A 21,816-nucleotide genomic window follows, 5' to 3' on the forward strand; every position below is an offset into this window, starting at 1 on the left:
CGTCAGTGAACCTGCAATCACACATTTCAACCCTGCACATGTGTCTATTAAACACTGAATCTGAACAACAATCCCACCTGTAACCCTGAACATGTGACTATTAAAACACTCAATCTGAATTAGAAGACCACATTTAGTTTAGACAATTGAGAAAGAGAAAATGTTGCATGATGTTATGGACCTTGGCTTAATTGAAAATGAATACATATTTGTGTGGATCATTCATTGAACTCAGTGTTCTCCTGTGCCTGCCTCTCACATGCCAAAGTTCTTTCAGTGCTTTCATGGAGAATAGCAGAATGTTTTTACCTCGGAGCCTGAGAGCGAAGGCAACACTTTTTAATGACCTTAGTTTGAGTTTGAAAAGTTTGCTTTAGCTAACTGTCGCCGGCAGACCTACAGCCCCAAGGAAACACATCTAAAAGCAATTTCAGGTTTAGTTTATTCAGCTGTCTCTCTTTGAGGCACCATGCTATGGAAAAGGTTGTAGCTTAGTATGTATATGAGAAGGTTTAATATACACTGAACAAAAATATAAACATGCAACCATTTCACCGAGATACAGTTCATAAAATAAAAAGAACAAAGTCACTTGAAATAATCTATTTATTTCACAACTGGGAAAACACACATTGGTCACAAACACCTTTTGTTTTATATATATAGGGGCATGGATCAGAAGACAAGTCAGTATCTGGTTTGACCACCATCTGCCTCATGCAGCGTGACACATCTCCTTCTCAGAGTTGGTCAGGCTGTTGATTGTGCCCTGTGGAATGTTGTCCCACTCTGCAATGTCTGTCCGAAGTTGCAGGATATTGGCAGGAACAGCAACACACCGTTGTACACGTCGATCCAGAGCATGCCAAACCTGCTCAATGGGTAACATGTCTGGTGAGAATGTAGGCCATGGAAGGACTGGGTCATTCACTTTCCAGGAATTGTCCAGATCCTTGCGACATGGGGTCGTGCATTATCATTCTGAAACATGAGGTGATGGCAGTGGATGAATAGCACGACAATGGGCCTCAGGATCTTGTCACGATATCTCTGTGCATTCAAATCGCCATTGATAAAATGCAGTTTGTTGTCCGTAGCTTATACCTGCCCATACCATAACCACGGAGCACTTTGTTCACAACATTGACATCAGCAAACTGCTTGCCCAAAGTCTGCCATCTTCTTGCTACAGTTGAAACCGGGAATCATCCACGAAGAACACTTGTCAGTGCAATCGAAGGTGAGCATTTGCCCACTGAAGTCGGTTACGACGCTGAAATGCAGTCAGGTCAAGACTCTGGTGAGGACAACAAGCACACAGATGAGCTTCCCTGAGACCGTTTCTGAAAGTTTGCACCGAAATTTGGGTTGTGCAAACACAGTTTCATCAGCTGTCCGGATGGCTGGTCTCAGACAATCCCCCAGGTGAAGAAGCCAGATGTGGAGGTCCTGGGCTGACGTGGCTTGAGGTTGTGAGACTGGTTGGACTTACTGCTAAAGTCTAAAATGACATTGGCGGTAGTTTATGGTAGAGAAATTAACATTAAATTGACAACCCTGATGTCCTAGCCGTGTCTAACTCCTTAGGAAGGCCACGAAAAATTCAGGAATTACTATCTCCAAATACAACATTTTCTGTCAAGATAGAACTGTCAAAGGGGGCGGAGTCACAATCAACTGCAGTGATAACCTGCAGAGTTCTGTAATGCTATCCAGGTTTGTTCCAAAACAGTTCGAGCTTCTACTTTAAAAACTCCCACCAAAAAACACCTTTCCCTAAATAAGTCTCACTGTTGCCGCTTGTTATATACACTAAAGTCCATGGAGAAATATAGCACCTCCTCCCAGCTGCCCACTGCACTGAGGCTAGGAAACACTGTCAATATAATAAAGCAACAATAAAGCCACGATAATTGAGAATTTCAATAAGCATTTTACAACTGACCATGCTTTCCACCTGGCTACCCCTACCCCGGCCAACAGCTTTGTTCCCCCCTGCAGCAACCTGCCCGACCCCCACACACAAATCCAGACAGCTGATGTTCTGAAAGACCTACAAAATCTGGACCAATACAAATCAGCTGGGCTAGACAATCTGGACCCTCTTGAAAATGATCTGCCGCAATTGTTGCAACCCCTATTAGCCTGTTCAACCTCTTTCATATCGGCTTAAAACCCTAAAGATTGAAAGCTGCCACAGTCATCCCCCTCTTCAAAGGGGGAGACACTCGACCCAAACTGTTATAGACCTATAACCATCCTGCCCTGCCATTTTAAAGTTTCCGAAAGCCAAGTTAACAGATAACCGACCATTTCAAATCCCACCGTACCTTCTCTGCTATGCAATCTGGTTTCCGAGCTGGTCATGGGCTTACCTCAGCCACGCTCAAGGTTCTAAACTATATCATAACACAGATTAAAAACAGTACTTTCCAGCCGTATTCGTCGACCTGGCCAAGGCGTTTGACTCTGTCAATCACCGCATTCTTAGCAGACTCAATAGCCTTGGCTTCTCAAATGACTCTCGACTGGTTCACCAACTACTTCTGATCGATTTCAGTGTGTTAAATCGGAAAGCCTGTTATCCCGACCTCTGGCAGTCTATGGGGGTGCCACAGGGTTCAATTCTCGGGCCGACTCTTCTGTATATATATCATCGATGTCGCTCTTGCTGCTGGTGAGTCTCTGATCCACCTACAACACAGACACCATTCTGTATACATCTGGCCCTTTGAACAGTGTTAACACCTCCAGATGAGCTTCAATGCCATACAACACTCCTGTGGCCTCCAACTGCTCTATATGCTAGTAAAACTAAATGAATGCTCGTCAACCGATCGCTTCCCGCACGTGCCCGACTAGCATCACTACTCCGGACGGTTCTGAGTTAGGTATTTTTCCACATATTCTAGGTGTCTGGTTAGACTAAACTCTCCTTCCAGACTCACATTAAGCATCTCCAATCCAAAATGTAATCTAGAGTCAGCTTCCTATTTCACAACACAGCCTCCTTCACTCATGCCGCCAAACATACTTTTGTAAAACTGACTATCCTACCGATCCTTGACTTTTGCCATGTCATTTACAAAATAGCCTCCAACACTCTACTCATCAAATAGTCTATCACAGTGCCAGCCGTTGTGTCACCAAAGCCCCATATACTACCCACCACTGCGACCTGTATGCTCTCTTTGGCTGGCCCTCGCTTCATACTCGTTGCCAAACCCACTGGCTCCAGGTCATCTAAAAGTCTTTGCTATGTAAAGCCCTACCTTATCTCAGCTCACTGGTCACCATGGCAACACCCACCCATAGCACGTGCTCCAGCAGGTGTATTTCACTGGTCATCCAAAAACCAACTCCTCCTTCGGCCGCATTTCCTTCCAGTTCTGTTGCCAATGACTGGAATGAATTGCAAAAGTAAGTCATATCTCCCTCACTAAGCACCAGCTGTCAAAGCAGCTTACCAATCACTGCATCTGTAAATAGCCCACCCAACTACCTCATCCCCATATTTTGCCCCCCAGTATCTCTACTTTCACATCACTCCAGTGTTATTGCTAAATTGTAATTATTTCACCACTATGGCCTATTGCCCTACCTCACTAACATTTTCTAACTGTATATAGATCTGCGTTGTGTTATTGACTGTAGGAGGTTTGTTTATCCTGTAAATTGTTTTTGGTCGCACTGCTTTGCTTTCTCTTGGCCAGGTCGCAGTTGTTAATGACAATTTGTTCTCAACTGGCCTGCCTGGTTAAATAAAGGTGAAATAAAAATTGAAATAGTTACCTGGCAGGGAGCAAGCCTCATCCACCACGATGTAGTAGTTGTCAATCTTGCTCTGTCTTCTGACGGCAAGGAGGCTGACCGACCATGCCTCCCGTCAAGATGATCTTCATGACTGCAACACACAAAGGATCACTAAGGCAAAAACAAAATACATTACACAATTTCTGTATCTTACCTTAAATGCATTTATCTGCCCACAGCATTACTGGCACAAATCTTAGTCCTCTTCCCTCCTGCTGGTGGGAGATAACGCAGCAGGGAGGACATGTCATTGTCCTAGTCTGAGGGCAAGAAAAGGCAAACACCCCAAAACAGTATCGATGAGTTTGAACCATTGCAATACCCATGAGAGAATCCACTTAATGTAGCTTCCCTGTCACTTTCTTCATCCTTCAGGAGGTGAAATTGGTGGTCATAGTCAGGGATTTTGCCAGTTTGATGACTTCAGGCCTCAATACAGTGTCCCACTAAGAGGATGTGTCATTGAACATCAGCAAAAAGTCCTGTTTCACCTAAAAGAAAGCAGATCAAAGCAACTTCAAGACAAACAAAATCATGTTCAGACAAATAGTCTGCAGTCCTGATTCCAAGAACCCTACATCATTCACCAATCATTTTGATGTCCTGAAACCTGGGAAAGACTGAGGACATCTGTGCTTCTGTCTGGACTTTAAACTAGCTCCTGGTGATACTGGAACACCTGCTTCATCTTCTTGTTCTGGTTGACTGGCACTAATATGTATTACCCACCAGGTCTACAGGGCAGGGCATCTTGGACAATCGATTAGGAATAGATAAGTTAAACAATTTATGGTTGGTTTATGCTCTTGGAAATATCCAGGAAGAACAAACACAGAAATGAGATTATCAACATCAAATATCAGTTTTTACACCTCTTTTGCTGCTGCGGAGTCAATGGCCTCATCTCCTAAGGTTGTCTTGGCCTTTTTAAGACGGTCTTTTGGAGATCTCAGGTGTAAATCACTTGACTAGTGAGATAATGTGTCTGAGCACAAACAATGGATCAAAGCAATCAATCTGTACATTAAATCAAATCAAATTTTATTTGTCACATACACATGGTTAGCAGATGTTAATGCGAGTGTAGCGAAATGCTTGTGCTTCTAGTTCCGACAACGCAGTAATAACCAACAAGTAATCTAACCTAACAATTCCACAACTACTACCTTATACACGCAAGTGTAAAGGGATAAAGAATATGTACATAAAGATATATGAATGAGTGATGCTACAGAACGGCATAGGCAAGATGCAGTAGATGGTATAGAGTACAGTATATACATATGAGATGAGTAATGTAGGGTATGTAAACATAAAGTGGCATAGTTTAAAGTGGCTAGTGATACATGTATTACATAGAGATGGCAAGATGCAGTAGATGATATAGAGTACAGTATATACATATACATATGAGATGAGTAATGTAGGGTATATAAACATTATATTAGGTGGCATTGTTTAAAGTGGCTAGTGGTAAATTTTTACATAATTTCCATCAATTCCCATTATTAAAGTGGCTGGAGTTGAGTCAGTATGTTGGCAGCGGCCGCTAAATGTTAGTGGTGGCTGTTTAACAGTCTGATGGCCTTGAGATAGAAGCTGTTTTTCAGACTCTCGGTCCCTGCTTTGATGCACCTGTACTGACCTCGTCTTCTGAATGATAGTGGGGTGAACAGGCAGTGGCTTGGGTGGTTGTTGTCCTTGATGATCTTTCTGGCCTTCCTGTGACATCGGGGGTGGTGTAGGTGTCCTGGAGGGAGGGTAGTTTGCCCCCAGTGATGCGTTGTGCAGACCTCACTACCCTCTGGAGAGCCTTACGGTTGTGGGCGGAGCAGTTGCCGTACCAGGCGGTGATACAGCCCGACAGGATGCTCTCGATTGTGCATCTGTAGAAGTTTGTGAGTGCTTTTGGTGACAAGCCAAATTTCTTCAGCCTCCTGAGGTTGAAGAGGCGCTGCTGCGCCTTCTTCACAACGCTGTCTGTGTGGGTGGACCAATTCAGTTTGTCCGTGATGTGTACAGCAGGGAACTTAAAACTTTCCACCTTCTCCACTACTGACCCGTCGATGTGGATAGGGGGGTGCTCCCTCTGCTGTTTCCTGAAGTCCACAATCATCTCCTTTGTTTTGTTGACGTTGAGTGTGAGGTTATTTTCCTGACACCACACTCCGAGGGCCCTCACCTCCTACCTGTAGGCCGTCTCGTCATTGTTGGTAATCAAGCCTACCACTATAGTGTCATCCGCAAACTTGATGATTGAGTTGGAGGCGTGCATGGCCACGCAGTCGTGGGTGAACAGGGAGTAGAGGAGAGGGCTCAGAACGCACCCTTGTGGGGCCCCAGTGTTGAGGATCAGCGGGGTGGAGATGTTGTTACCTACCCTCACCACCTGGGGGCGGCCCGTCAGGAAGTCCAGGATCCAGTTGCACAGGGCGGGGTCGAGACCCAGGGTCTCGAGCTTGATGACGAGTTTGGAGGGTACTATGGCGTTAAATGCTGAGCTGCAGTCGATGAACAGCATTCTCACATAGGTATTCCTCTTGTCCAGATGGGTTAGGGCAGTGTGCAGTGTGGTTGCGATTGCGTCTTCTGTGGACCTATTGGGTCGGTAAGCAAATTGGAGTGGGTCTAGGGTGTCCGGTAGGGTGGAGGTGATATGGTCCTTGACTAGTCTCTCAAAGCACTTCATGATGACGGAAGTGAGTGCTACGGGACGGTAGCCATTTAGCTCAGTTACCTTAGCATTCTTGGGAACAGGAACAATGGTTGCCCTCTTGAAGCATGTGGGAACAGCAGACTGGGATAAGGATTGATTGAATATGTCCGTAAACACACCAGCCAGCTGGTCTGCGCATGCTCTGAGGACGTGGCTGGGAATGCCGTCTGGGCCTGCAGCCTTGCGAGGGTTAACACATTTAAATGTTTTACTCACCTCGGCTGCAGTGAAGTAGAGCCCGCAGGTTTTGGTAGCGGGCCGTGTCAGTGGCACTGTATTGTCCTCAAAGTGAGCAAAAACGTTATTAAGCCTGTCTGGGAGCAAGACATCCTGGTCCGCGACGGGGCTGGTTTTCTTTTTGTAATCCATGATTGACTGTAGAAACTGCCACATACCTCTTGTTTCTGAGCTGTTGAATTGCGACTCAATTTTGTCTCTGTACTTGGACTTAGCTAGTTTGATTGCCTTGCGGAGAGAATAGCTACACTGTTTGTATTCGGTCATGTTTCCGGTCACCTTGCGCTGGTTAAAAGCAGTGGTTCGCGCCTTCAGTTTCACGCGAATGCTGCCGTCAATCCACGGTTTCTGGTTTGGGAATGTTTTAATCGTTGCTGTGGGTACGACATCGTCAATGCACTTTCTAATGACCTCGCTCACCGAATCAGCATATTCGTCAATGTTGTTGTTGGACGCAATGCGGAACATATCCCAATCCACGTGATCGAAGCAGTCTTGAAGTGTGGAATCAGATTGGTCGGACCAGCGTTGAACAGACCTGAGCGAGGGAGCTTGTTGTTTAAGTTTCTGTTTGTAGGCTGGAAGCAACAAAATGGAGTCGTGGTCAGCTTTTCCGAAAGGAGGGCGGGGGAGGGCCTTATATTTATTTATTAGTGTAACAATGGTCCAAGGTTTTACCAGCCCTGGTAGCGCAATCGATATGCTGATAGAATTTAGGGAGTTTTGTTTTCAGATTGGCCTTGTTAAAATCCCCAGCTACGATGAATGCAGCCTCAGGGTGTGTGGTTTCCAGTTTACAAAGAGTCAGATAAAGTTCGTTCAGGGCCATCGTTGTATCTGCTTGGGGGGAATATATACGGCTGTGATTATAATCGAAGAGAATTCCCTTGGTAGATAATGCGGTCGACATTTGATTGTGAGGAGTTCTAGATCCGGTGAACAGAATGACTTGAGTTCCTGTATGTTGTTATGATCACACCACGTCTCGTTAATCATAAGGCATACCCCCCCGCCCCTCTTCTTACCAGAAAGATGTATGTTTCTGTCGGCGCGATGCGTGAAGAAACCAGCTGGCTGCACCGACTCCGTTAGCGTCTCTTGAGTTTGCCATGTTTCCGTGAAGCAGAGAACGTTACAATCTCTGATGTCCCTCTGGAATGTTACCCGTGCTCGGATATTATCAACCTTATTGTCAAGACACTGGACATTGGCGAGTAGTATGCTAAGGAGTGGAGCGCGATGTGCCCGTCTCCGAAGCCTGACCAGGAGACCGCTACGTTTGCCCCTTTTACGGTGTCGCATAGGGTCGCCGGCTGGGATCAGATCCATTGTATTGGGTGGAAGACAAAACACTGGATCCATTTCGGGAAAGTCATATTCCTGGTTGGAACGATGGTGAGTTGACGTTGCTCTTATATTCAGTAGTTCCTCCCGACTCTATGTAATGAAACCTAAGATTACCCGGGGTACCAATGTAAGGAATAACACATAAAAAAAACAAAATACTGCATATTTTCCAAGGAACGCGAAGCGTCTTGGTCGGTCGACCATCCTGGTCGGCGCCGGAAGTTAGCATTAATGTGATTTGATATCATTATGTGAGACTGTAGAAAGATAGCTTCAAGATATTTGATTGTGAGGCACAGGTCTGGATTGGCGTCAATCAAGTACAGAAGGACATCCTCCTTCACCTCAGTTTGGGAATAAAATATTTGTATTTATGCTGCAGAGGGCAGTCCAAACCTATTTTGGACTACAAAAAAAGAAAGAGTCCAATCAGAATACAGAGACAAGCCACCTAGGGGGCAACAGAATGGGTCTGACTCAAATCAAGCCCAAGGGTTCAATTAAGAAAATACAAACACTTCATATTCACCTTGATTGATGAAATCACCATAAGAGAACACAGGCTGCAGCTTCATGAACTTCTTGCATTTTTGGTATTGGACACTCACCAACATGTTACACTACACTCCTGCAAAAAGCAATTACACACTGTCATATTTAAGTAAACATTTGTATGCAAACATTTTATGTTGCAGCTGTACATTCATTTAAAATGCTCCCTTATATCCTCTACACTTTTGTCTTCCCTGCAGTGAATCAACCATTTGATCCAAATGCCACTAATGATGTAACAAGTCTGTGGTTCTGGGGCTTGGCAAGGCAATATACCAGTCAAATCAACCAAACTAGCTAACTATCTACAGTTAGCACCACCAATCACATCTAAAGGAAAGAAACTGGCCAAACCATTTGAAGCCATATTGGCTTGAACAACACATCGGATCTGTGATTAACAAGCACATACCATAGACATGTTAATCTAAATGACTGAGGACAAAACTATCAAGTCTGGACATACCACTAAGTTACAAGATGTTGAGATTGAAAAATTGTTAGTTAGCTACAACACCAAAGTAACAAGTTAGGCCACCAGCTAACTAATTAAAACATATATTGAAACATCAACATATTACCTACTTTTCACTGCTGTGCAATTCCAGCTGCCCTTGCACCATTGACAATTACATGAAAAGGAAGTTAAAACCATAAGCTCAATCAAGTTCAGGGAGTGACTACTTTTAATAAATGAACAAAACAAGAAACAGCTCACCAACATGGAACAGAAACATTGAGAACTGGGGAAGAAAGTGAAGGGAGTGACATATAAAGGGCAGTTAATCAAGGAGGTGATGGAAGGTGAGTGTCATTATGCGCTGATACGCATAAAAATGGTGACAGGTGTGCACCATAATGAGCAGCCTGCTGACCTAGAGGCCGGAGAGGGAGCGCACTTGAAAACAGTGCTCAGTGCCACCGCCCAACCTCTGTACAGTTACTCTCACCTGGGAGTTATATTAGCACAGAGGGTGTAAAAACAACTCCTAAATCAGCACCTGTTAACACTAAAAATGTAACACCGACAAAATGAACACTTGTTAACACTGGCTACTTTTCTGTGTACATGCACGCATATACACACATACACACATGCACAAATTCAAACAGACACACACACACACAGGAGATGTTAACTCTTGTCAATAGGGGGAGCTGTTAGCACTTTGTAATAATGACGTTCCCAAATTAAACTGCCTCTTACTCAATTCTTGCTCGTACAATATGCATATTATTATTACTATTGGATAGAAAACACTCTCTAGTTTCTAAAACCGTTTGAATTATATCTGTGAGTGAAACAGAACTGGAATTAGAGCAATTTTCTTATGCGTATGTGAGAATGCCAAATTTTGCTAGCTGCTCTGAGACCTGTGTATAAATCTGCCTGTCTTCTATTGGTTGAGATGCACTGCATACGCCTTCCCCTGGATGTTAGCGAATAGGGAGACTTGAAATGGAGTCTCTACGTAGATCTCAAAGGTTATAAATCACTTGGCAAAGACGTGTCTGTTCTTTTCCCTCTTCGCTCTGACGCACTGAGGACCTTGGCATATTGTACTAGAACCATCGGTTATAGATCTTAGAAATTTCCGGCTGTGTTTTTATTCGATATAGGCTTTAAAGACATCATAATCTTGTTATTTTAAACCGAATTATATCAGTTTATGTCAGTATATTGCGATTTTTGGGTATTTCATTTCCTGGCGTTCTAGGGGGTTGGGTATCTCTCTCATGCTAATGTTTACGGCTAATTTCAACGTGGAAGAGGACATTATACAACCTAGCAACGATTATTTTGGACAAAGGACACCTTTCCCAAGATTCTGATGAGAGTTCATCAAAAAGAAAGAACTATTTATGCTGATAATTCGTTGTTCTGTTGAAAAATGTCAAATTCATAAGCCGCCATTAATTGCAGTGCAGCCTCGCTTTATCGCACGTTGCATTTTGAAGTAACGTTAATTTTAAAAATGTAACCCAGCGATTGCATTAAGAACTAATTTGTCTTTCAATTGCTGACCAACCTGTATTTTTTAGTCAAGTTTTGGAATAGTTACTGATTAGAATAGGTGCCTCTCCAAAGATTTCTCCTGACATTTTCTGGGCAGCTTTGCTACTTTTCTCATTGTATAACCACGATTTGTGGCGCTAAATATGCACATTTTCGAACAAACTCTATATGCATTGTGTAATATGATGTTATAGGACTGTCATCTGAAGAATTCTGAGAAGGTTAGTGAAAAAATTTATATATTTTGGTGGTTTATACGTTATTGCTAATTTTGGCTTGAATCAATGTTGTTGTGATGTTTGCTATTGTGGTAAGCTAATATAACGCTATATTGTGTTTTCGCTGTAAAACACTTAGAAAATCTGAAATATTGGCTGGATTCACAAGATCTGTGTCTTTCATTTGCTGTACGCTGTGTATTTTTAAGAAATGTTTTATGATGAGTAATTAGCTAATACACGATGGTCTCTGTAGTTATTCTAGTTGCTTTGTTGAGAGTTGTGATGGTGGCTGCAATGGTAAACTATGATTTATACCTGAAATATGCACATTTTTCTAACAAAACATATTTATTGTATAGCATATGTTATCAGACTGTCATCTTATGAAAGTGTTTCTTGGTTAGTGGCTATTTATATCTTCATTTGGTCGAATTTGTGATAGCTACTGATGCAGTAAGAAAAGGGTGGAGTAAAAAAAGTGGTGTCTTTTGCTAACGTGGTTAGCTAATAGATTACATATTGTGTCTTCCCTGTAAAACATTTTAAAAATCAGAAATGATGGCTGGATTCACAAGATGTGTATCTTTCATCTGGTGTCTTGGACTTGTGATTTAATGATATTTAGATGCTACTATTTACTTGTGACGCTATGCTAGCCTATGCTAGTCAGCTTTTTTTACTGATGGGGGTGCTCCCGGACCCGGGTTTGTGAGGAAGTAGAGGTTAATAGTTGTGAACGTTATTTTTGTGCCAGTAGGGTACAAAAGTGATTATATTGTCACTCATAGTCCTATAGAAATAGCATTATTTTCCAAGATGGTTTGTCACATTCAATTGCAGGCTGTTACAATTAAAGAGAAATTACTACACAGGCAGGCAGATGCATCTCCAAAATTATAATGCTGTTGCTGTGGCTTTGGCTGTTGCTTAGTTAAAACAGTTCATTGTCCCCTAATGTGTGAAAAAAAGGTTGTATTGTTTAATCTCAGGATACTGACACCACAATGCAAATCATGTACATGCTTGAACTCACATATACTACTGATCATAACTGGGACACACTGCCTAGACATTTATTTTCAATTTAACACCAAAATATCCTGTCTGGGTACAGAAACGTATCTTTACTGTCCAGTAAACTCTACCTACAGCCTCTGGCCCTACTCTGAGGCATAACAAAACAATGAAGAGCATCCCAGAGTTACACTGCTAGGACAACATCTCTTGAATCACAGCTGCACAAGATCTCTTACAGAGCATATATTACAAGGCATATGGTATATTACAGAGCATATCTTACAGAACATATCTTGCAGAGCATACAGTATATTACCATGCATATCTTACAGAACATATCTTACAGAGCATATCTTACAGAACATATCTTACAGAGCATATATTACAGAGCATATCTTACAGAGCATATATAACAGAGCATATCTTACAGAACATATCCTACAGAGCTTATCTTACAGAGCATACAGTATATCATAGAGCATATCCTACAGAGCATAGTTTTTATTTTATTTTATTTCACCTTTATTTAACCAGGTAAGCTAGTTGAGAACAAGTTCTCATTTACAACTGCGACCTTGCCAAAACAAAGCAAAGCAGTGCGACACCAACAACAACACAGAGTTGCACATGGAATAAACAAGCGTACAGTCAATAACATAATAGAAAAAACATAGAAAGTCTATATACAGTGTGTGCAAATGGTGTGAGGAGGTAAGGCAATACATAGGCCATAGTAGCGAAGTAATTACAATTTAGCAGATTAACACTGGAGTGCTAGATGAGCAGATGATGATTTGCAAGTAGTGATACTGGTGTGCAAAAGAGCAGAAAAGTAAATAAAAACAATATGGGGATGAGGTCGGTAGATTGGGTGGGCTATTTACAGGTGGACTATATACAGCTGCAGCGATCGGTTAGCTGCTCAGATAGCTGATGTTTAAAGTTAGTGAGGGAAATGCAAGTCTCCAGCTTCAGCGATTTTTGAATTCGTTCCAGTCACTTGCAGCAGAAAACTGGAAGGAAAGGTGGCCAAAGTAGGTGTTGGCTTTGGGGATGACCAGTGAGATATACCTGATGGAGCGCGTGCTACGGGTGGGTGTTGTTAACGTGACCAGTGAGTTGAGGTAAAGCGGAGCTTTACCTAGCAAAGACTTATAGATGACCTGGAGCCAGTGGGTCTGGCGACGAATATGACGCGAGGGACAGCCGACTAGAGCATACAGGTTGCAGTGGTGGGTGGTATAAGGGGCTTTGGTAACAAAACGGATGGCACTGTGATAGAATGCATCCAGTTTGCTGATTAGAGTATTGGAAGCTATTTTGTAGATGACATCGCCAAAGTCGAGGATCGGTAGGATAGTCAGTTTTACAAGGGTAAGCTTGGTGGCGTGAGTGAAGTAGTCTTTGTTGCGAAATAGGAAGCCAATTCTAGATTTGATTTAGGATTGGAGATGTTTGATATGAGTCTGAAAGGAGAGTTTACAGTCTAGCCAGACACCTAGGTATTTATAGTTGTCCACATATTCTAAATCAGAACCGTCCAGAGAAGTGATGCTAGTCGGGCGGGCGGGTGCGGTCAGCGAATGGCTGAAAAGCATGCATTTGGTTTTGCTAGCGTTTAAGAGCAGTTGGAGGCCACAGAAGGAGTGTTATATGGCATTGAAGCTCATTTGGTGGTTAGTTAACACAGTGTCCAAAGAAGGGCCAGATGTATACAGAATGGTGTCGTCTGCGTAGAGGTGGATCAGGGAATCACCCGCAGCAAGAGCGACATCGTTGATATATACAGAGAAAAGAGTAGACCCAAGAATTGAACCCTTTGGTACCCCCGTAGAGACTGCCAGAGGTCCGGACAACAGGTCCTCCGAATTGATACACTGAACTCTCTCTGCGAAGTAGTTGGTGAACCAGGCGAGGCAGTCATTTGAGAAACCAAGGCTGTTGAGTTGACATAGTCGAAATTGACATAGTCGAAAGCCTTGGCCAGGTCGATGAATACAGCTGCACAGTACTGTCTTTTATCGATGGCGGTTATGATATCGTTTAGTACCTTGAGCGTGGCTGAGGTGAACACATGACTAGCTCGGAAACCGGATTGCACAGCAGAGAAGGTACGGTGAGATTTAAAATGGTCGGTGATCTGTTTATTAACTTGGCTTTCGAAGACTTTAGAAAGGCAGGGCAGGATGGATATAGATCGAAAACAGTTTGGGTCTGGAGTGTCAGGAGGAAAGCATGGCCAGCGGTAGAGAAATGATTATTGAAATTTTGGATTATCATGGATTTATCGGTGGTGACCGTGTTACCTAGCCTCAGTGCAGTGGACAGCTGGGAGGAGGTGTTCTTGTTCTCCATGGACTTTACAGTGCCTCTAAACCTTTTAGAGTTAGAGCTACAGGATGCAAATGTCTGTTTGAAAAAGCTGGCCTTTGCTTTCCTGACTGACTGCGTGTATTGGTTCCTGACTTCCCTGAACAGTTGCACATCGCGGGGACTATTCGATGCTATTGCAGTCTGCCACAGGATGTTTTTGTGCTGGTCAAGGGCAGTCAGGTCTGGAGTGAACCAAGGGCTATATCTCTTCTTAGTTCTACATTTTTTGAAAGGGGCATGCTTATTTGAGATGGTGAGGAAATGTATTTTAAAGAATGTCCAGGCATCCTCTACTGACGGGATGAGGTCAATGTCCTTCCAGGATACCCGGGCCAGGTCGATTAGAAAGGCCTGCTCTTTTTTTTTGGGAGCGTTTGACAGTGATGAGTGGAGATTGTTTGACCGCTGACCCATTACGGATGCAGGCAATGAGGCAGTGATCGCTGAGATCCTGATTGAAAACAGCAGAGGTGTATTTGGAGGGCAAGTTGGTCAGGATAATATCTATGAGGGTGCCCATGTTTACGGATTTAGTGTTGTACCTGGTGGTTTCATTGATTATTTGTGTGAGATTGAGGGCATCTGGCTTAGATTGCTGGACTGCTGGGGTGTTAAGCATATCCCAGTTTGTCACCTAACAGAACGAACTCTGAAGATAGATGGGGGGCAAGAATTCCAAGATGGCGTAGCAGTGTAGACGTGTTTCTTTAGTCCTCTCGTGTACGTTTGTATTTTTTCTTATTTCTTGTATATATTTTAACATTTTTTTTCTATCTCTTTTCGATTTTTAATTCGATTATACCTTCCGGTAACCTACCTCACCCAATGTGATACGGAATCGCTTTATTTTTTAACTTTGGAACACTTTCAAGAACCCCCAGTAGCTAACCAGCTAATCAGCTACAAGCTAATTTAGCCATTTTTTGCCGCTGCTAGCAGCTTTTACCTTCTGCACAGACACCAGCCCTTTTATTAGCCTGGATATTACTCACCAATTTATCAGCATCGGACTGTCTCTCGACAACAACGCCGGATTCCTGCCGTAATCCCTGAGCCACTACTTCTGATCCTCACAGCTAGCTTGCAGCTAACGCAGCTAGCGCCACTGCCACGAAGCTAGCACCAGTTAGCAAACACAATTCTACAATTCACAACCTCTCTTTCGCCATCGCCATCCGGCTTGGATTCTCTGTCGACACGACCACGTCTGGTCTGCAGACGAATACCCCATCCGCTGTGCCCTCAACAGGCCTCCATCTGAGCAGACCCCCTCCGTCTGAGCAGACCACCCCCCGGGCTACTAACTTTAAACACTGCGTGCTAGCTTAGTGGAGACCTCCCTGCTCCATCTACGGCTGCCCCCTGGACACTATGATCACTTGGCTACATAGCTGATGCCTGCTTGACTGTCCATTATTTCACGGTACTCCATTCTGTTTATTTGTGTTTTATCTGTCGGCTTTGTGCTTTAACTCAGGATCTGTGTGTAGTTAATCCGACCCTCTCTGCCTAGTCGTCGCCATTTTTACCTGCTGTTGCTGTGTTAGCTGACTAGCTGCTGTTATCTCACCTGTTGTTTTAGCTAACTCTCCCAATCAAGACCTGCAATCACTTTATGCCTTATTGTATGTCTCTCTCAAATATCAATATGCCTTGCATACTGTTGTTCAGGCTAGTTATCATTGTTTTGGTTTGCAATGGACCCCGTAGTTCCACTCTCCGTACCTCTGATACCTCCTTTGTCCCACCCCCCACACATGCGGTGACCTCACCCATTGAGACCAGCATGTCCAGAGATACAACCTCTCTTATCATCACCCAGTGCCTGGGCTTGCCTCCGCTGTACCCGTGCCCCACCATACCCCGGTCTGCACATTATGCCCAGAATCTATTCTACCACGCCAATAAATCTGTTCCTTTTATTCCTTGTCCCCAACGCTCTAGGCGACCAGTTTTGATAGCCTTTAGCCGCACCCTCATCCTACTACTCCTCTGTTCCTCGCGTGATGTGGAGGTAAACCCAGGCCCTGCATGTCCCCAGTCACCCTCATTTGTTGACTTCTGTGATCGAAAAAGCCTTGGCCTCATGCATGTCAACATCAGAAGCCTCCTCCCTAAGTTTGCCTTACTCACCGCTTTAGCACACTCTGCCAACCCTGATGTCCTTGCCGTGTCCGAATCCTGGCTTAGGAAGGCCACCAAAAATTCTGAGATTTCCATAACCAACTATAACACTTTCCGTCAAGATAGAACTGCCAAAGGGGGAGGAGTTGCAATCTACTGCAGAGATAGCCTGCAAAGTTCTGTCATACTTTCCAGGTCTATGCCCAAACAGTTCGAACTTCTAATTTAAAAAATTAATCTCTCCAGAAATAAGTCTCTCACTGTTGTCGCCTGCTACCGACCCCCCTCAGCTCCCAGCTGTGCCCTGGACACCATCTGTGAATTGATCGCTCCCCATCTAGCTTCAGAGTTTGTTCTGTTAGGTGACCTAAACTGGGATATGCTTGACACCCCGGCAGTCCTACAATCTAAGCTTGATGCCCTCAATCTCACACAAATCATCAAGGAACCCACCAGGTACAATCCTAAATCCGTAAACATGGGCACCCTAATAGACATTATCCTGAACAACTTGCCCTCCAAATACACCTCTGCTGTCTTCAATCAAGATCTCAGCGATCACTGCCTCATTGCCTGTATCCGCCACGGGTCCGCGGTCAAACGACCACCCCTCATCACTGTCAAACGCTCCCTAAAACACTTCTGCGAGCAGGCCTTTCTAATCGACCTGGCCCGGGTACCCTGGAAGGATATTGACCTCATCCCGTCAGTTGAGGATGCCTGGTCATTCTTTAAAAGTTACTTCCTCACCATATTAGACAAGCATGCTCCGTTCAAAAAATGCAGAACCAAGAACAGATATAGCCCTTGGTTCACTCCAGACCTGACTGCCCTCGACCAGCACAAAAACATCCTGTGGCGAACTGCAATAGCTTCGAAGAGCCCCCGCGATATGCAACTGTTCAGGGAAGTCAGGAACCAATACACGCAGTCAGTCAGGAAAGCAAAGGCCAGCTTTTTCAAGCAGAAATTTGCATCCTGTAGCTCTAACTCCAAAAAGTTCTGGGATACTGTAAAGTCCATTGAAAACAAGAGCACCTCATCCCAGCTGCCCACTGCACTGAGGCTAGGTAACACGGTCACCACTGATAAGTCCGTGATAATCGAAAACTTCAACAAATATTTCTCAATGGTTGGCCATGCCTTCCTCCTGGCGACTCCAACCTTGGCCAACAGCCCCGCCCCCCCCGCTGCTACTCGCCCAAGCCTCCCCAGCTTCTCCTTTACCCATATCCAGATAGCAGATGTTCTGAAAGAGCTGGAAAACCTGGACCCATACAAATCAGCTGGGCTTGACAATCTGGACCCCCTATTTCTGAAACTGTCCGCCGCCATTTTCGCACCCCCTATTACCAGCCTGTTCAACCTCTCCTTCGTATCATCTGAGATCCCCAAGGATTGGAAAGCTGCCGCGGTCATCCCCCTCTTCAAAGGGGGAGACATCCTGGACCCAAACTGTTACAGACCTATATCCATCCTGCCCTGCCTATCTAAGGTCTTCGGAAGCCAAGTCAACAAACAGATCACTGACCATCTCGAATCCCACCGTACCTTCTCCGCTGTGCAATCCGGTTTCCGAGCCGGTCACGGGTGCACCTCAGCCACGCTCAAGGTACTAAACGATATCATAACCGCCATCGATAAAAGACATTACTGTGCAGCCGTCTTCATCGACCTGGCCAAAGCTTTCGACTCTGTCAATCACCATATTTTTATCGGCAGACTCAATAGCCTCGGTTTTTCTAATGACTGCCTTGCCTGGTTCACCAACTACTTTGCAGACAGAGTTCAGTGTGTCAAATCGGAGGGCATGTTGTCCGGTCCTCTGGCAGTCTCTATGGGGGTACCACAGGGTTCAATTCTCGGGCCGACTCTTTTCTCTGTATACATCAATGATTTCGCTCTTGCTGCGGGCGATTCCCTGATCCACCTCTACGCAGACGACACGATTCTGTATACTTCTGGCCCTTCCTTGGACACTGTGCTATCCAACCTCCAAACGAGCTTCAATGCCATACAACACTCCTTCCGTGGCCTCCAACTGCTCTTAAACGCTAGTAAAACCAAATGCATGCTTTTGAACCGTTCGCTGCCTGCACCCGCACGCCCGACTAGCATCACCACCCTGGACGGTTCCGACCTAGAATATGTGGACATCTACAAGTACCTAGGTGTCTGGCTAGACTGCAAACTCTCCTTCCAGACTCATATCAAACATCTCCAATCCAAAATCAAATCTAGAGTCGGCTTTCTATTTCGCAACAAAGCCTCCTTCACTCACGCCGCCAAACTTACCCTAGTAAAACTGACTATCCTACCGATCCTCGACGTCGGCGATGTCATCTACAAAATAGCTTACAATACTCTACTCAGCAAACTGGATGCAGTTTATCACAGTGCCATCCGTTTTGTTACTAAAGCACCTTATACGACTCACCACTGCGACCTGTATGCCCTAGTCGGCTGGCCCTCGCTACATGTTCGTCGTCAGACCCACTGGCTCCAGGTCATCTACAAGGCTATGCTAGGTAAAGTGCCGCCTTATCTCAGTTCACTGGTCACGATGGCTACACCCACCCGTAGCACGCGCTCCAGCAGGTGTATCTCACTGATCATCCCTAAAGCCAAAACCTAATTTGGACGCCTTTCCTTCCAGTTCTCTGCTGCCTGCGACTGGAACGAATTGCAAAAATCTCTGAAGTTGGAGACTTTTATCTCCCTCAACAACTTTAAAAATCTGCTATCCGAGCAGCTAACCGATCGCTGCAGCTGTACATAGTCCATCTGTAAACTACCCACCCAATTTACCTACCTCCCCCCCATACTGCTTTTATTTATTTACTTTTCTGCTCTTTTGCACACCAGTATCTCTTCTTGCACATGATCATCTGATGATTTATCACTCCAGTGTTAATCTGCTAAATTGTAATTATTCGATTTATTGCCTACCTCATGCCTTTTGAACACATTGTATATAGATTCTCTTTTTTTCTACCATGTTATTGACTTGTTTATTGTTTACTCCATGTGTAACTCTGTGTTGTTGTCTGTTCACACTGCTATGCTTTATCTTGGCCAGGTCGCAGTTGCAAATGAGAACTTGTTCTCAACTAGCCTACCTGGTTAAATAAAGGTGAAATAAAAAAATAAAAAAATAAAAAATCTATTCACATATGGTGTCCAGGGCACAGCTGGGAGCTGAGGGGGGTCTATAACAGGCGGCAACAGTGAGAGACTTATTTCTGGAGAGATACATTTTTAAAATTAGAAGCTCGAACTGTTTGGACATAGACCTGGAAAGTATGATAGAACTTTGAAAGCTATCTCTGTAGTAGTTTGCAACTCTTCCCCCTTTGGCAGTTCTTTCTTGACAGAAAATGATGTAGTTGGGGATGGAAATCTCAGAATTTTTGGAGCCCTTCCTAAGCCAGGATTCAGACACGGCAAGGACATCAGGATTGGCAGAGTATAGTAAAGCAGTGATTAAAACAAACTTAGGGTGGAGGCTTGTGATGTTAACATGCATGAATCCAAGGGTTTTTCGATTACAGAAGTCAACAAATGAGAGTGCCTGGGGACCCGCAGGGCCTGGGTTAAACAGGGTACGGCTAAAGGCTAGGAAAACTGGTCGTCGAGTGCGTTGGGGACAGAGAATAAGAGGAGCAGGTTTCTGGATGTGGTAGAATAGATTCAGGGCATAATGTGCAGACAGGTGTATGGTGGGGTGCGGGTACAGTGGAGGTAAGCCCAGGCACTTAGTGATGATAAGAGAGGTTGCATCTCTGGACACGCTGGTTATACTGGGTGAGGTCACCGCATGTGTGGGAGGTGGGACAAAGGAGGTATCTGAGGCATGTAGAGTGGGACAAGGGGCACCGCAGTAAACTAAAACAATGATAACTATCCTAAACAACAGTATACAAGGCATATTGACATTTGAGAGAGACAAAGCGAGGCTCTGTTACAAAGCACATCTTACAGAGCATTCAGTATATTACAGAGCATATCCTACAGAGCACACTGTATATTACAGAGCATATCTTACAGAGCATACAGTATATTACAGAGCATATGCTACAGAGCATATATTATATTAGAGAGCATTGTTACAGAGCATATCTTACAGAGCATATATTATATTACAGAGCATTGTTACAGAGCATATCGTACAGAACATATCTTACAGAGCATATCTTACAGAGCATACAGTATATTACAGAGCATATCCTACAGAGCATATATTATATTACAGAGCATTGTTACAGAGCATATCCTACAGAGCATATCCTACAGAGCATATCTTACAGAACATATCGTACAGAGCATACAGTATATTACAGAGCATATCCTACAGAGCATATAGCATATTACAAAGCATATCTTACAGAGCACACAGTATATTACAGAGCATATCCTACAGAGCATATATTATATTACAGAGCATTGTTACAGAGCATATCCTACAGAGCATATCCTACAGAGCATATCTTACAGAGCACACCGTATATTACAGAGCATATCCTACAGAGCATACAATATATTACAGAGCATATCTTACAGAGCACACAGTATATTACAGAGCATATCCTACAGAGCATATATTATATTACAGAGCATTGTTACAGAGCATATCCTACAGAGCATATCCTACAGAGTATATCTTACAGAGCACACCGTATATTACAGAGCATATCCTACAGAGCATACAATATATTACAGAGCATATCTTACAGAGCACACAGTATATTACAGAGCATATCTTACAGAGCACACAGTATATTACAGAGCATATCTTACAGAACATATCCTACAGAGCATATCTTACAGAGCATACAGTATATTACAGAGCATATCTTACAGAGCATACAGTATATTACAGAGCATATCTTACAGAACATACAGTATATTACAGAGCATATCTTACAGAACATATATTACAGAGCATACAGTATATTACAGAGCATGTCTTACAAAGGATACAGTATATTACAGAGCATATCTTACAGAGCATACAGTATAGTACAGAGCATATCTTACAGAACATATCTTACAGAGCATATCTTAGAGAGCATACAGTATAGTACAGAGCATATCTTACAAAACATATCCTACAGAGCATACAGTATAGTACAGAGCATATCTTACAGAACGTATCTTACAGAGCTTATATTTCTCTGGTTACAGCGCATCATACAATAATGCCTCTAATGTTTTAAGCATCTGTAACCGACGGCGCCCACATTGACCGGGTCAAGCATCTGTAACCGACGGCGCCCACATTGACCGAGTCAAGCATCTGTAACTGACGGCGCCCACATTGACCGAGTCAAGCATCTGTAACTGACGGCTCCCGCATTGACCGTGTCAAGCATCTGTAACCGACGGCTCCCGCATTGACC

The sequence above is a fragment of the Salvelinus fontinalis genome, chromosome 1, assembly GCF_029448725.1.
Source record: "Salvelinus fontinalis isolate EN_2023a chromosome 1, ASM2944872v1, whole genome shotgun sequence".
NCBI lineage: Eukaryota > Metazoa > Chordata > Actinopteri > Salmoniformes > Salmonidae > Salvelinus > Salvelinus fontinalis.